We start from the raw sequence: 16713 nt of genomic DNA, 5'->3' as shown, positions 1-16713 counted from the left end.
GGTAATGTTATGAAAAAAATTAAATCAGCAGCAAACTGTTAAATAGCTGTCATGTTTTGTCAAGTCCGGTTTACTGTGCGATTCCCCAATTGAAAGGGATAGTCTCTATTATTAAACTTCACTGGATTTCACTCAAATTGCCTTCAATTAAGCTGATCCATCTTTATTTTTGTATGATGATCACCATATTTTTTTGCCTTGCAGTCATATAGGTGAAAAAACTGACTGAAAAAACTTTTGCACAGTTTACATGTGCTATCAGCCCTGTTTGCTTCTCATGTTGTGGAACTTCTTCAAACAGGAGTTGACAGTTCAGTGACACCAAAAGTACCTGCAGTCTCTGATTGATTCCACCTGGTTCTCATCACTAACCAGCAGAAGCTGCAGAAAGGTGCAGCAGAGGGGAGGGGCTACCTGGCAGCTCACCAGAACAATAACAAATATGGCAAAATATATCACTGAAGTCCCAAATGACATGTCATATACCATGTTGTGAACCATATGGACTCATATCAGGGCTCATGTCTGTGTTATAGTCAAGGGGTTGGTTTAACTATATAACAGTAATATGAAAGGAACCTTACTTGTCATGTTTATAAGGAAAGCCTCACTCTCATATAAAAGGAGAAGAACGAAGCAGCAACGAATCATTAGTTATGCAAAAGCCTTTTGGTTTTCCAAATAACAGAAATGTTTGGGATCTATTCAAAAAACATGCTTTTTTCAGATTTAAAGACAAGACAGTGCCTTAATCTGTGGAAGCTCACAATAAACTTGTACATAATAAAGACAGAATGGTTAATGAATAATCCTATTATGATCCTGGGCTGACTGCTTGCATGATCTTTCACATTCCTCCTGCACTCCTATAATCAGGTTCATCAGATGCACCTGTGAACCACCTCACTTGGCAACACAATCAAGCTCATTTTCTTCACCTGCTCCCTTGCCTTTATGTACTGGTCTCAAGCAGACAGTCGGCTCCAGCTTGTTAAAAGCCTAAAATGAGAAAATATTCAGTGGTCTTTTCCTGCTTCCTTGTCTAATAACGATCAAGTTTGTACTTGCTGGATTTTCCCTGTCTCCGGCCCTTTCACAACACCTGCACTCCTGCCCTTGCCTCGTTAAATTGCATATTCCCACTGATGGTTTCAATACTATGCGGCTTCTTGATCCACATTTGAGCTGACTGCACATCCAAGCAAACTTCGGTGAACTGAATTGCCTACAATTAATTGCTGCATGTAACACTTAAAATGTAAAAATGCAGAAATTGGGTGACAATCAAGCTCCAGTTCGATTTTGATCAACATTAAATTCCCAGTAAATCATCCACAAATAACAATCATCCACAAATTCTCTACTACCTCCTGTTTTATTGATCATCCAGGAGATAATTTGCAACATAAAGAGAATTTTCATTAAAGGTTACAGAGTAAAGCTTTCTGATAAAGACATTTTTTTATTTGTTAAACTTTATTGATCTCACTTTGGAGAAATTTTACCTCTGCATTTAACGCATCCCTTTGGGGAGCAGTGGGCTGCCATCCCCACGATGGGATCACACTTAAGGGTGTAAATACACTTAAGGGTATTAAAAAAAATTATTTACGCATCCTTAATAATCATAACCTTAAATGTCCTGCATAACAATTTAATAAAATATTCAAAGCCATACCTCAGCCCTTAAATGCAATTAATCAAGATCACTCTGTATAAATTCTTCATATTTTACTAAACTAGGGGTCTTCAACGTTTTCAAAGCCAAGGACCCCCAAACTGATTGCGAGATGGAGCAGGGACCCCCTAATTATATATATTGTATGAAATTGTGTTATATCAAACTGGTCCTATAGTCACTGTATTACATATGGAGTAATGTAACGAAAGTAATTTCTCCCTGGAATTATTAAAGTATTTCTGAATCTGATTCCTGCTTGATGGGACAGGTGTTGTGAATGAAACGGTGCCCAGGTTTGAAAGAGCTCCTGTGTGTCGCTGAATGTGTGCATTGATGAGTGAAAGACATCTTCTGCCTCCATTTATCTGTTTACTATATTGTGTTGAATTCATGTTAATGTGTATTTAAAGACATTTTAATTAGTGCAAAAAATTGCAGGAGGGAATATAAAAAAAAGTAATCAACCAAGACTTTCGCGACCCCCATGCAGTACCTCCGCGGACCCCCTGTTGAAGACCTCTGTACTAAACCTTAATGAAGAAAAACAATTATGACTTATACTTGATAATAAATGCATTTAGTAAAAGTGACCCTCAATTATACTCACAGTAAATGTATTAAATTGCCAATATTTCCAAAAGTTAAAGAAGCTAATTTAAAATGCCAAACAAACCAAGTATTTGTTGGTAACACATTTTAAAGAAGAGATTCAGATTTTGAATAGTTTAATTTCGTTCAGTTAAAAAGGAAAGGATTGCCTTAACTTGTCTATCTTCTACAATATTCTGATCTTCCCTGTTGTGCACACCTCTTAGAGGTGTTTAGGATTTAGTGTGAGTATTGGGACTAGGCCTTCCCTTACCCACGGCAGGCTCCTCACTGTCTTTTGTTTCCTGGGCACACATGCAATGAGTTATGACACAAGCATTGTTAAGTCCTATCCAATCTATCTACCATGTCAAGCATTTACATACTTTATCCAACCATGTTCTACAGATTTTCGATCAAGCCCTAGCATTGCAGACCGCCAAACCTGCAGTAAGCAGCCTGAAAATCAGGATCATAAGTCCTCTGCTTGCTCCTACAGATTAGTTTTCCTGTCTTCAGTTGGAAAACTCAACTCCAATAGCCAAAGTTCCACCACTTAGAACATCACTAAGATGATTTTGAGACAAATATTGCAAAACAAATAGATAAATCACACATTCAAGTTTAAGCACAATTGCACTGAAATAGCTCCACATAGACCTAGTTTGTAGAGTTTCTCTGTTAAAATAGTTCATTTTGGAGTGAGTTGAACTTTAAAGACTCAGCTAACTTTAAGGCAAAGATGCATTTACTTTCACATGTAAGAAATTCAATATTGATGTTTGAGACAAGCGAGAATTACTTCAATTTATTAGGTATACTTGTACACAAGGTTTTCATCTGCTCTAAATGCCTTCTTAGAGGTACAGTATGGTGGGTAAAGATAAACAGTTTTAAAAGATGCTGTGAACTTCTTTCTCTTACAAAAGGTCACCGGTTAGCCACCACCAGCGGTTATTTAAAATTTCGGAGCAAATGGGATAGCAGAAAAGCAACATACTCAATGTTTTAGAAAACTATAGCTCTTTTTGTTTGTTTTTTTCCATAACCTTCTCAGAGGAAAAGTCAACTGAATCCTCCACTGCATTTACTCCAAGTTCAAATCCTAAATTTCCATGATCATCTATGCCTTGTTTCCACCAGAATACAGATGTCTCCTTAGAAATGCTACGCCTTGTTTGAGTAATAAAAACGATTTCGCCTGAGGATGGAACCACTCAGTTTTACTTTGAGTGCACTCACAGAAATCCATTTGGACAAAAAAGGCATAGCAGCTCCGGCATCTACATTCCTGTTTCCTTCACATATACTTCAATAGAAGTATATGTGAATTAAACCAGATACATAGACAGCCTGCACTGTCCAACTAGTCATGTCAACAAGGCAGTCTTAGGGTCTTAAAAAATAAATCAGCAAGTACTTCCTAATTATTTCTCGATAAAGTCAGAAAACGGGAGCAGCCCAACTAAATGTTTTTAATTCCTGTGAGAAAGCTTTGATCACTGTCATGCTGGGGTTGCACAACTTTACCACAATCTGTGGGTGTGTTCGATTTCAGAGGCTGCATCCTCCAAGGACCCAGTCCAGATAGACTGGGTCCTTGGAGGTCCGTGAAAATACGGAGGCCGGAAAAGTTTGGCTATGGATTCAAACAGGTCCAGCCTTCTCCGGTTTTCACCACCCATATGCCCTGTCGCCTAGCAACTGTTACAGTTGACACACAATGTAGGCAAAGAATGGATTCCAAACTTCTCACTACTATTCTGGGTGCTAATAATATTTTCGAGGAGCTTCAGCAGCAGTACATTGCGAATATAGATTTATAGTCCCCACAATAGAGAGACATTGGAATCTGTGCTTACAAATGTTTCAATTAACCAAACATTACCTGTCATATATCTGACTCACTAATCATTTAAAACATGTATTTTCATTCATTTCAGACAGAACTATTCACATATTTGTATTATATTAAACTGCACTGTGAATGTACCGCTGTTAGGAGCAATTTATCTTTTCCCTCTGAACATGGAGATACCCAAGGCTACAGAGTATACACCAGACCTTCAAAAAGGGCATAAAGAAGGCTGAATTTGTCGGCCGCATAACGAAGGATTTCCCAATCCAAAGAGGCCTCGGCACCGCACTAAGACGTCATTGGCTGACGAATGTGGCCTTTGGAGGACACAGCTTTAAATAATGTCCAAACAAAAACAATCAAACCAATCATATATAACACATACAACAACTGACGGATGAGCACAAAGAGGTGTTGCATACTGGCTGGCAGCCACCTTGAAAAGTTCTTGTTTTCAACATCGTCATATGACATTGTTTCACCAAAATTAGAATTACTACCAAATCGCTATTCATCTTTTACACAGCCAATTGGCTTAGTGCACAATTTATCGGCCACTAGCTTTGGGTCACAGGATGTGATGCATGGGACTTCCTGTTGCTTCCCAGTCCTGCCATTCAACCTGGAATGTTGTCATAGAAAGCCAGCGAGTGGAGAAAAAATGAGTTTGTTCGGTGTCTAAAAAAAGAGATTTGCCTTTCAATGGGTTGGAAGATCATCACTAGACTATTGTCTACCGAAATGTACTTGTTCTTCACGGTACAATTTATGTCTTAGCTTCCACTGCTTTTCCATGATTTGAGTCTGGTGAGGTGACTTACAGGTAGACCTTTTTATGGTGGATAGGATGAAGATTTACAATCTTAAGTAATATGGATAAGATGTTAATAGATCACATTATATTGCAAGTTTTTATTCAATCCACCTTTTTTTCCAACTAAATTTTAGAGTATTTATAAAAAATAGTGTTTCCATTTTGCACTTTGTAGCTGATTTTTTTATTCATGGTTCTTCTTCTGAAGTGCTCTCAGCCAGAGCCCTATCGACCAACCAGGAAGTAACAACCCTTTATGCTGATTGGTCAGTTGGTGTATGTGTTATATATGACTGGATCATTTGAATTTACTCTGGATTTTACCTTTTATTTAAAGGCAATCTATGTAATGACTTGTAAATGATCTTGAAGAAGGCCACAAGCCGAAGTGCTTTTGTCTCAAAGTGTGTTCCTGCACATCAAGTGTTACCATACCATACCATACCAACTTTATTTATAAAGCACTTTAAAACAACCACAGTTGATACAAAGTGCTGTACAATTTAAGAACACAACATAATTAAAGTAATTTAAAAACAGTTTAAAAAAAACAAAAACATACAATTTAAAAACTAGATCCCACTGGTGTTGTGTTGCTGAAGTGTTTACCTCACCATGTCATTGAGCCTTTCTATGCACCTTGGAAGTTGGCGAAGTTGTGCCAGAAAAGTTGTATCTCTACAAAAAAAAAAACAATAACTTATTTGTGGACAACAGAAGTGACTTGAAAAGTATAATGGATTCTCACGTCATGGTTGAGGTTTGGAGGACCCAAATGCAGAGGCAGAGAGGCTGAGGTGAATACTTGTAGTTTAATTATGAAAATGGTTAACAAAGGCAGTCCAAAAATCCAACTAAAAATGTAACAGACCAGAACCACAGAGACATCAAGGGAAAACATGTACAAGAAGCCAGGGAGAGACGAGGTGAGACGACAACAGCGATGACAGGACCAGCAACAACAAGTAACCAACAAGGAGTGACTGCAGAGGGAGAGTATATGTAGCTGACAGACAAAGGGAGGGTTAACGAGCTGACAAGGAGCAGGTGTGAGAGGAGACAACAAGGGAGGCAAGGGGAAAGGAACACACACACACACACACACACACACACACACACACACACACAAGAGGGCAACAGAAAAACATGAGAACATAAATCTAGAAATTACAACAAAACTGGAATTGAACCAATAAAACTAGAAAACAAGGAGCAAAGTAAAGTAAAGTGCAACAGAACCAAGACTATGACATGGATATTTAAAAAAAAACTAAAAATATTGATTCCTTGTGATGAATCAATTCCATCTCCAACCAAAAGGACAGATAGAGGTTCGTGATGAAGAAAAACCTGCTTTTCCATACACAGCTACCAAACACAGCTACTCTCTCTTATTTAGCCTCGAGGAAACCACACACAGACAGTATTTGTTTCACCTTGAAAACCTCTTAATTACTCAGCCGCTAGATATGCTTACTACAAACATCTTTTTTGTCAAGTTCCGACTACTCTACATTGTGATGGTAAAATAGATATTTGCAATCCAGGCTGTTTGATATGTAATTAATCAAGGTAAGGTATTAGGGAAAAAAATAATCTTACTGTCATACCTCTTTGTGTAAAGTCATAAAATATTGACTCAAACCATAAATCTAATCATGATTTGGGTTTTTTAATATAACATGCGAACCAAATAGAACACATCTAACTCAAAGAGAAAACACTGATGAAAAAGGGATCCAATGAAAACAAAAAAATTCAAAGCACCACTCATCTTGAATAATACATTTAGAAGTTATTGCAAAGTAAGGAGGGTAGTAAAAGATAAAATCAATGTGGATTTTTTTTTTCAAATGTCATGGATATCCTATAATCTATTTTTCTGTGGTTATTGATCTGTGCCACAAATACCTACATCCACAGTTGCTATAGTCAGGTAGTATGTGGAAGGCTTAAGGCAATATGATAATAGTATTTAGGTTTTAGCATGGCAACTTGAAAATATAACCTACTTATGCAATGCTGAAAATGTAAATAGTTTGTCATCTGATAACTGTATTATAATATTTTCCAATCACAACAGTACTTAGAGAACTATGTAGCTGAGAATATAAATAACAATAAAATGTGGCACAGAAATAAATCCTTTATTAACATTGCATAGACAACAATATTTCACAAAGGGTATCTAGGTAATAAGAGAAAGATGATATAAAGTACAGCTCCATAAAGTAAAGGGATTTTACCAGATTGCATTGTTCCAATAACATCCCCACCCAACCCATTTAAGAATGTACACACAGCCTGTGTACACATATTTCAAATCCCCAAATGTGCAGGGGAATAGTGCAGCAGAAGTGGGGATTGCTTCCAAATAAAAAACAGATTAAACTGTTATTTCACATACAGAATGATTTATTTTATCTCTAACATTGTTTAGATCTTTAAAGAAAATACTTAACTTTGCAGGTAAGGATTTCTTTGGCACCCAATGGTCTGTTATGAAACCAATAAAACATTTTAAATATCTCCTATGAAATAATAATAATTTTAAAAAAGCAAGAAGATCTGTAGGAAACATTATCAAATGTGTTTGAAAACAATTCTGGAATAAACATCCGGTAATACTTTATTTGAATGGATGTACATAAGACGGATATTACCCTGTCATAAACATGACATAAAACCATTCATGGAAATGAAAGAGTCATCAGTTGTCATGTTCATTGGGTAAATTATGACACTTTAATGCAAAGTAGGTTAACAGATCTGATTATGAACCTTTGAAAAGTTATTTAACATTATGTTACATTGTCATATATGGTTGGTCTTAACTTTGGCTGACATGAGACCATTTTATTTTCCCTTAAGCCGGGCTTACACTGTGCAAGTTTTTGCCCTTGTCAGGCCGGCTTTCCATTCGTGCGAGAATTTTCCGATCGGCCGGACTTTCAGCCTGATCATGCGTTGTGTAGTTTACAGGGGGTTACGAGAGGCGATCAGCCTCTCACGACCACCTCCCGATCAGGAATCGTGAGGTCGGGAGCAAATCAAACATGACTGATTTTGATTTTCAGTCAATCGTTGTGGTCAAATCGCTCAGTGCAACAAGGACTTTTCTTCTTCCTCTCAGATGAAAACACAAAAGCATTGCGTGGGTGCGGCTGAAATGGAGTTGTTTCTGTAAAATTGACAGACCGTAGTAGCCACGTTTGCTAATGCAATGTCTTTATCCAAATATGTCGCTGCCTTTTCTTTTTAGGGCTTTCAGCACAAAATTGCTAAATTGCCAAATTGCCACTGAACAATGAAACCCTGCGGTTTTGTTGTACAGTGTGAGCTGTAGCTGAATGCAACAACTGAAAAATTGTACAGTGTATGCCCGAACTTACCTCAAGTAAAGTGAAAAATGAAATATTAGATTATTGAGGAATTAAGAGATGCTCAAAGATTGCTTTAAAACACAGTCAATAATGTTTGGTCTTACTCAATGGAGGTTTAACACTTAATGAGAACAGTCATAAACAATCATAAAATCTCCATGTTTATCATTGGTGTTTAGGACAATGTAATGTCATTCTTATGCAATAAATAAAGTTTTAACAAACATCCTTTAAAATTCCACATTAAGCTTATAGTTTCCACATCATCCCTGCCATGTATTCTGCAACTAAAAACATTTGCAGCAGAAGCCAGCTGACTAATACTATACAGAAACAGATGGTGTAGCGGAAACTACTGATCTCTAGTGCATACAGATAGAGAACAATCTTGTCAAGTTGGCAGTCTTTCCAGTATTTCATTAAAATGCCCTTAAAACCCTAAACATTAAGAAATAATAAAAAAATGTCACAAATAACAAACCATATCTCTTTAAAACCTTGATGTGTGTTATTAGCCATTAATCCCAATATACCTGCATATCCCTGCAAGGTTGCATGGGGGCTGGTACTAATCCCCATCGGTCATAAAGGAAGAGCTGGAATACATTCTGCACCGTCACCAGTCATAGGGCAATACGGAGACACATAGTACAAACAAACATGCACACACAATGAGACCAACAAACCTAACAGTCACAACTTTTGCTTTGGGGGAGGATTGAATATAACCTAATACTCAAACCACAATGGCAACAGTGCTAACATCACCAGTATAGCTCCTACCAAAATTATTGGTATCCCTGATGAGGATTCTCTGAAAAACCTAAAATAAAATGTAATACAAGAGTACATTAAAGTTAAAAAAATTTTTAAAAGTTTGTCAATTTCTTTTCATGTGCCTGATATAAAAAGGAATCGAAATTACATTCCTCACCATCCCTCAGTGATAACAAGACAAAACAAAGTGACAACGGTGCAGAGAGTGTACCCTCTATGCTGGAGGATTTTCTTAGCTTCTTAACAGCTTTGATGGAACTGAGAAGAGAGAGTTCAGTTTCCTCACTGCCTGATGGATGAAGCTGTTGGAGAGTCGGGTGGTGCTGGAATGGAGGTGAGGTGTGTTGTATATATGTCTTGCAGGGCAGGTAGTGGGGCACAATGTGCTGCAGGGCATTCCTGTTACAGTCCATGCAGCTTCCACCCCACACTGTGATGCAGCTGGTTAGGGTGCTTTCCATAGTGCCCCTGTAGAATGTGCACATGATGGGTAGTGGAGCACTTGGCGTCTTGGGCTTGTGCAGAAAATAGAGGCTTTGCTGGGCTTTCTTCACAAGTGATGTGGTGTTGGTAGTCCAGGAGAGGTCCTCGCTGATGTGCACCCCAAGGAATTTGGTGCTGTCCACTCTCTACTACACTACCATTGATGGTTAGTGATGGGTGGATCGGTGCGGCCCTTCCGGAGATCCACAATAATCTACTACATTGTATGAATACCCTTTTCTGTCCGGTTTTACTGTCGTCCTTATCGTAGCAATATTACCCCAGGGTATTTTTTCATATTGGTCAAGTGGTTAAAAAAAAATTTTTGTATCTATTGTTTTGAATTCATATTAGACAAGTCGCCATTATATGGCTTTTAAATATGCTTAATAGTTATCTTTTTTTTCTGAGGAGGAGTGTCGGCCTAGTGGTTAGGGCATTGCAATTGGAATCCTGAGCTTCTGAGTTCAAGCCCCACTCCCACAGACTGCTACCCTGGGTCTCTGAGCAAGTCCTTTAAGCACACACTGCTCCCGGGGCCCCACAATGGAAACCCACTGCTCCCCAAGGGGATGGGTTGAATGAAGATATAAATTTCTCCAATATGAGATCAATAAAGTTAAATTATTATTGTTATTATATTGAAGAGTGGATAAATTGGTTACTGTTAAGTCATGCTGAGGCTCCAGTGGTACTGCAATCGACCTCTTAAAAATCTCAGAAACTCTTATTTATTTCAAGAAACAACGAGTAAATAGAAAAAAAAAAATTAAAAATATACTTTGAGGATATTGTTTGGCTGATCATGAAAAATTTTGTGAATTTTTTTCTAATGGATTTAGTGTAAAATCCTTTTAAAGCTTTGTTCACATCATAACCACCATAGCCAGTAAAGGGCTATTTGTTACTTCCTGCTTTTTTACTGTCTCTTGTCTCTGTAAGGCTGAAGTCAGTAGGTGTTGGCAGGCAGTGTGAAAAACAGGTGCAGATTTATTAAACCTGAGAAGGCACAGCAAGACTCCCCCTTTCTGTGTCATATTGTTTTCTACAAGCCCACTTTACTCCTTTAGGGTAAAATCAATTGATCACAATTTTTCCACTGATTCATCCATGAAAAGAGGAGCGAGTGCAACCGGAAGCTGATCAGACCTGACAAACACCAGATTAATCCAGATCAATTACAAAACAAGTACTTTAAACCTAAGCGGCAGAGATAGGAGTAAAATCCCTCATTTGTGGAAACGGTATGTGTTTAATGAACAATACTGCTATCATAAGCTCTCTTGATCACAGAATTAAAATCCGTTCTTCCGAGTCCGCCAGTCGACTTAAAGAGAATGCTCGGCATCTCTTACAAAGCCGCAAACAGATTTATTATTTGAAGCATCATTTTCTCCCCTACTGGCACAATTAATAAATCTGACTTTTCATCTTCACAGCCCAGTGGGACGGAACAGGTTGTGTTATTAAAAATCCATTGCCGCCTCACTCAGTTATCCAGGGGAAAAGGACTAAATTGGAATGGTAATGTATTATTGCCCTTAACTGGTGGTTATATTCCAGGCTTAGCTTTATGGAAAAGATATGTAGGTCTCTGCATTACAACTGGAAGTTACTATGAAACTAAAAAAGTGACTTTTGTCTTTTTTTAATCTAATTTATAAAAGCACTTGTTAAAGAAAAACAATTAAGAACTTGTTTGATGATCGCTGTATTGTTTCTCTATTTATTAATAATTACACTTTTTTTATCAGTTTTTTTTTTCTTGCAAGTAATTGGTCGACAAATTAAAAGTCAAAGCATACTGGGTGTTTTCCTCCATTGCTTTGCATTCCACATATGCAAACCATATAGAGGAAGAATTTTGGTTCTTTTGCTTTCAGCTTTAAACATGTCTGGTTTGGCACAATCATAAATAATATATACATAGGAAATGAATGACTAAAACACATATTCAGTGCCTCCAGCTGTATGTTAAACTGTAATCTCTTTATTTTGAACTTCCATTTGTCTTCCGGTCACTTCTGAGCGACTCCCTGTCGAGGGAAACTATCTCCACAGAATGATGCTGCCACTGCCATGCTTCACCATGGAGATTGTGATTTCAAAGTGATGCATATTACCATTAATTCACATCAGTGAGTTATGGTTTGGTCTCACCTAATTGGAGCCTGTACTTTCAGAGTTTTGCAGTGTTTTATGCATATTTTCAAGAAAACTGCAAACATGAATTATCATCATCTTTAGATGATAGGTTCATTTTTTACCTTTCTTAACTAAAATTTTTTTTTGTGAATTCATTTGAAAGGAATTCTCAGAACAGTTAGTTTATGGATGGTTTATAGTTGGTTTATACTGTAGATGCTTGCAGGCATCCATTGTTTGTTTTTTTCCAAATGTAGAACATACGGGTGTTGGCTAAATGTAATCTGGCCTTTTATGTCACTTTTGGAGTTCCTTGCTGCATGGAGTTTTAGCCCATGATCATAACTAGCATTCCCACATTGTTCTAAGGTATATTTATCTAAGAGTATATAAACATCTAAAGTTAAGGGAAAGTATAAACTGTCCTCTAAGAGAATGTCTCTCTAATTGTTCTTGCATTTAGTAAATAGAAATCAGTTTTGCTAACCCTTACTGACCTTAATCTGGAAACATTTAGATTGATTTTCAGACAGTAAAAAAACAAAACAAAAAAAACATCTCAAACAATTTTTCCTGGATCTTCCATATTTCACTGCCCTTCATCTACCAGTCATCAGCTTGTCTAATCATTTCTTTCCAGGCAGCAGAAGTCACAAGCTTCTCATTTTAGATTTTTCATCTCAGCCTTGATGGATATACTAAACACAGATAACTCTTTCATTAAGGCTTCTCATGCAATCCGCCTCTGCTAACATCCAGATTGGGTTCAACTCTCCATCAGACTGATTTCTCTGAAGATGAATCTCTGATTGAACAGACCTCTCCAGACAGCTGGCGTCCCCTTGTGCATGTGTGTGTGTGTGTGTGTGTGTGTTACCCACGTTAACAGCATTGTAATAAAGAAGCCTCCTAAAAGATGTCACCGAAGGAGTTCACCTAATGTGGCCAAACTGAAAATGAGTCTTTTATTTAGAATTTGCTCTGTCTCAGCTCCTCTGCCACATGCTGCACTGCTGAGAAGGAAGCCACAGAAAAGGTAGCCTGTAATTACATGCCAACATCTTAGACATTTGTGCAGTGATACTTAACAGAGGCTGATAGATAAAAATCCCCTGTGAGGCAGCGAGTTGAAATAGATTCTTTTATGTTGTCCTCAGCTCCTTTGAGGTTTTTCAAATCGCAGCTCTGGAATCTCTGCACTGGAATAATGATTCTGCAGCAGAAGATATGCTGCCAGTGCCTATGTGGTGAGTCTTCTGGATATTGTTAAAACAGTTGTAAAGATAGGAACAATGAGCTGGTTTCTTCACCTCTGGATTGAAATATGTTCCAAAGCAAATTAAGACATTTTCCTATGGCTGAAATGTTTTGCTTTGTATTTTTTTATAATGGCTTTTTTGAATACCTTTCTAAATTACCGTTCCTTTGGTTTAGACTAGATTTCTGGTGTGTGTGGCAATCACTTGTGCGGTCAGGCAGATGATAATGATGGGGGAGGATTTTCGCAAATTTTTGAAAAGGCCCACCCTCTCCACTTACAAAAAAAAAAGGCACATGCACAACTCTGTACCCGCTCCCAAGAGGGAATGCTTATTAAACGCTTGCGAGAGAATTCTCCTCGTGCACACTATGTTTAATAGCAAGCTTACTTTCCAAAAGAAGATTTGCAATTTTTCCACTATGACGCACCACCGGTAAGTGAAAATGGCACGAGTATGTAGGACGGCCTTACGTAAACCTATCACCAGAAAGATTGACAATTAGGAGGACCACTTATTTTGATGATCCACCTGGAAAAAGAACATCATCCACTTAACCTTTAAGACAATCTTGTAATTTCTCCAATAATCCTGCTTTGTTGTCCTTCTTCTTATATGTCTTTACACTTGTAGCCTTAAATTTTACATAAACTCACAAAAACCATTGACCTCCCTTTTCACATACAGTATATCACACACTGACACATTTTAACATCAGACAAAAATAACCTCAGTTGTAATTATACATCAGTTTTTGAATTCTTATTTAATTTATTGAGACAAGGTTACTGCCCCCTTAATCTAGTAACTGGCTTTACTACTCTTGGTTGCAACTCCATTGCATCTGGATATTCTTGTAGCATCTATTTTATGTTTCTTTGGCATGCTTTTTTACTGTGGAGTTGCTTTAAGTCAGCCATAAAGGAAGGTTTTAGCCAATCTCACTTAGTTTCAGCTCTGACTTTGACTAAGGCAGTTCAAACAGTTTTGATTTGTGTTTTGGGTTTTTAGACAACTGGAACATAATTTCACATCCCCAGTAACATAAATATTCCACGATTTAGCCAAATAGTTGTTTTGGGTTTTTCCATCATTTGCTATGAACTCTGACCAACGTTCTTATTCCTGCTGCAGAAAAAGCCTTGCCAGACCATGATACTTCCGCAGCTATGTTTCACAGTAGGGATGGAGTGTTAAGCTGGTGTGTGGTTTTCCTCCAAACTGTTGTTTGTTTGTGTTTTTTTTTTAAACAGTTTTTATTTATTTTATCTATTTATTTATTTTTTTTGGAGCACAGTTGTTTGGCCGTGTATGACCAAACTTGTTCCAAAAAAGTTTAAAAAGTTAAGATTCCAAGTTTGAAGACGTTTCGCTTCCCTTCCAGGGAGCCTTTCCAATTCAAAAACCTTGTTGTAAACTGAAACTGTAAATGGGCCTCTCATGGCTTTTGGCTGCTTTTTTTAAGTAGTTCTATTAGTGCATGGCAAATTTCTATCGAAAATAAAGTTATTTTGATTCTTCTGATGCTCTCCTTGGTCTATCTTTCGCTTTAATTTGACAGCAATCTCTTCATTTTTTTTTTTGTTAATTTTGCCCTTTTCTTTCCATTTTCAAATGTTCAATTTCACATTACTTTATGAGATGCCTTACTCTTAAGGGGGTTTTTTTTGTTTTGTTTTTTACATGATCCTATCATTATCCTAACCTGACAACAGCCAGATGCATGTCTCGCTCCGCCCAGAGCTGGGCGGAGCGAGACATGCATCTGGCTGTTGTCAGGTTATCATTATCCTCCCACAGTTATAAAATCCAAATGCTGTTTGCAAGGTCCAGCGATGATTACAGTTTCTGTTAGCCTCTTTAGATCATCACGCAGGTTTGATTTTTTTGTTTAAAAGGGGAAATTAATTGTTGAACAAGGTTCTATTTTCCCTGCACTCATTAAAAAAGGATGCAACGGCTTCATCAAAAATCTTTTATCAGGTTCTTCAATTATGTATCACTGAAAGTCTCTAATTAAATAACTGTATTCCCTTTTTGGGTCTATTATTTTACCTCTTCTCTATGCAGACTTAAATGGATATGGAAAAAATCCGCAAAAGCTCCTAAAACTGCTTGGGCATAATCAGCTAAAACCTTTTTGTTTGTTGCTTTTCTGACACGGAGGGAATTAAACTTTTCTTCTTTTTTTCCCCTGTTGCTTTTCTCTCAGGTCATGCATTTTTTTCTGCTGCTCCTGTGCCAAGAAGACTGGATTAATAGTATAACAAAAGGCATTGTACAGCTTGTTTTGCATTTCAGCATAGTAGAGTGGATTAGTATCAATTAGTCAGCTCCCTTTGTTCCCTTACAGCAGTGAAAACCAAACATATAGCAGCAGAAAAGCCTTTATTCTCTTTAAATTGTCCAGGGAGTTTTAAGATTTGTTCAGAAGTCACAAACACATGTGCTTTATTTAAAGGTACTTATAGTCTACATCATATTTTGTTCTGTTTCAGTCTACAGAAGCCAATATAAAACATAATATTTAACTTTGGGGTGCACACAGCACCTGTCTAAAGCATTCACACCCGTTAAAATAACGGATGTAATTTTTATAGACTTACTTCCTTAACAAGTTTGCATGAATTTAAAGTTATATATTTTGATATTAAACCCCAGTGTTCCAAAAGAACAGCAATCATTAAAGTACTCAATGGTAAAAAATTTAATTCTAAAGGAGATCTTCCTTATGGTGCTGGACTTGCCACATCTACCTGGCATGAATGTAAATGCTATTTAAGCAACGGCCGGTTCAAAGTTTGATTTGTTTTTATCAAGTTCTGCTGTTTTATCCAAGAAGCTTCTACGATCAATATGTTGTTTGATTCCAAGTTTTAAGCTTCTGGCCCTTAGAAGTGTTTGCAGAGATTGCTAGATGTAAGGATTTTTAAAATAAAGCTATGTGTGAGGAGGGGTGCTGAATGTGTGTATTCCCAGCTGTGCCTTTTGTTGATCTCTGGTTAAAGAAGCACGCTCTTATACTTTTTCTTGTCCTCTTTCTATCTCTCCCACACATACATAAAGAAGAAGTTGGCACAATTAAGGACAATGTACTTACTTTGTTTTGCAAGCTACTAGTACTGTATATGTAGGTGCAAGATGCATAACTAAAGGAAAATAAAGAGTCAAATATATACAAATCTGTATGTCTGCTTATATGTCCCCATATCCTAATAACAGTAACAACGCAATAATATTTTTATTATTATCATCTCTATTAGTTTATAGATTTAGTTCACAAATACAATGTTTGACCAGAAATCCTTTTGCAAATGTCTTACAAATAAAAAATTCATGGAATTGAGTTTTTTTTTTTTTCTTTTTCTACATTGGAGTTTAACTATATAGGATTTTATCCAATTACAGAAACAAACAAACAAAAAAAGAAAACAGCATGAGCAGTGTTGATTTTATGGCCATATTATCAGGGTATATTGATTCATTATGTTTAGAATGTATTTTCAAACGCAATCTAACCTAAAGTAGAAAAATATGACAAATTCAAAAAGACATTTTAAAACATCAAAGTATGTTGCTTATTTTTTAAACAGGGGTTAAACTACAGTATGTATTTTCAAAATACATTAAAGCCATTTTGGTTATATGGCTATCGCCTCATGGAGAGAAAAAACAAAACACAACACAATCTATCTATCTATCTATCTATCTATCTATCTATCTAT

The sequence above is a fragment of the Cyprinodon variegatus genome, unplaced genomic scaffold, assembly GCF_000732505.1.
Source record: "Cyprinodon variegatus isolate N-32 unplaced genomic scaffold, C_variegatus-1.0 Scaffold537, whole genome shotgun sequence".
In the NCBI taxonomy this organism is placed as follows: domain Eukaryota; kingdom Metazoa; phylum Chordata; class Actinopteri; order Cyprinodontiformes; family Cyprinodontidae; genus Cyprinodon; species Cyprinodon variegatus.
This window is presented reverse-complemented; position numbering follows the sequence as displayed.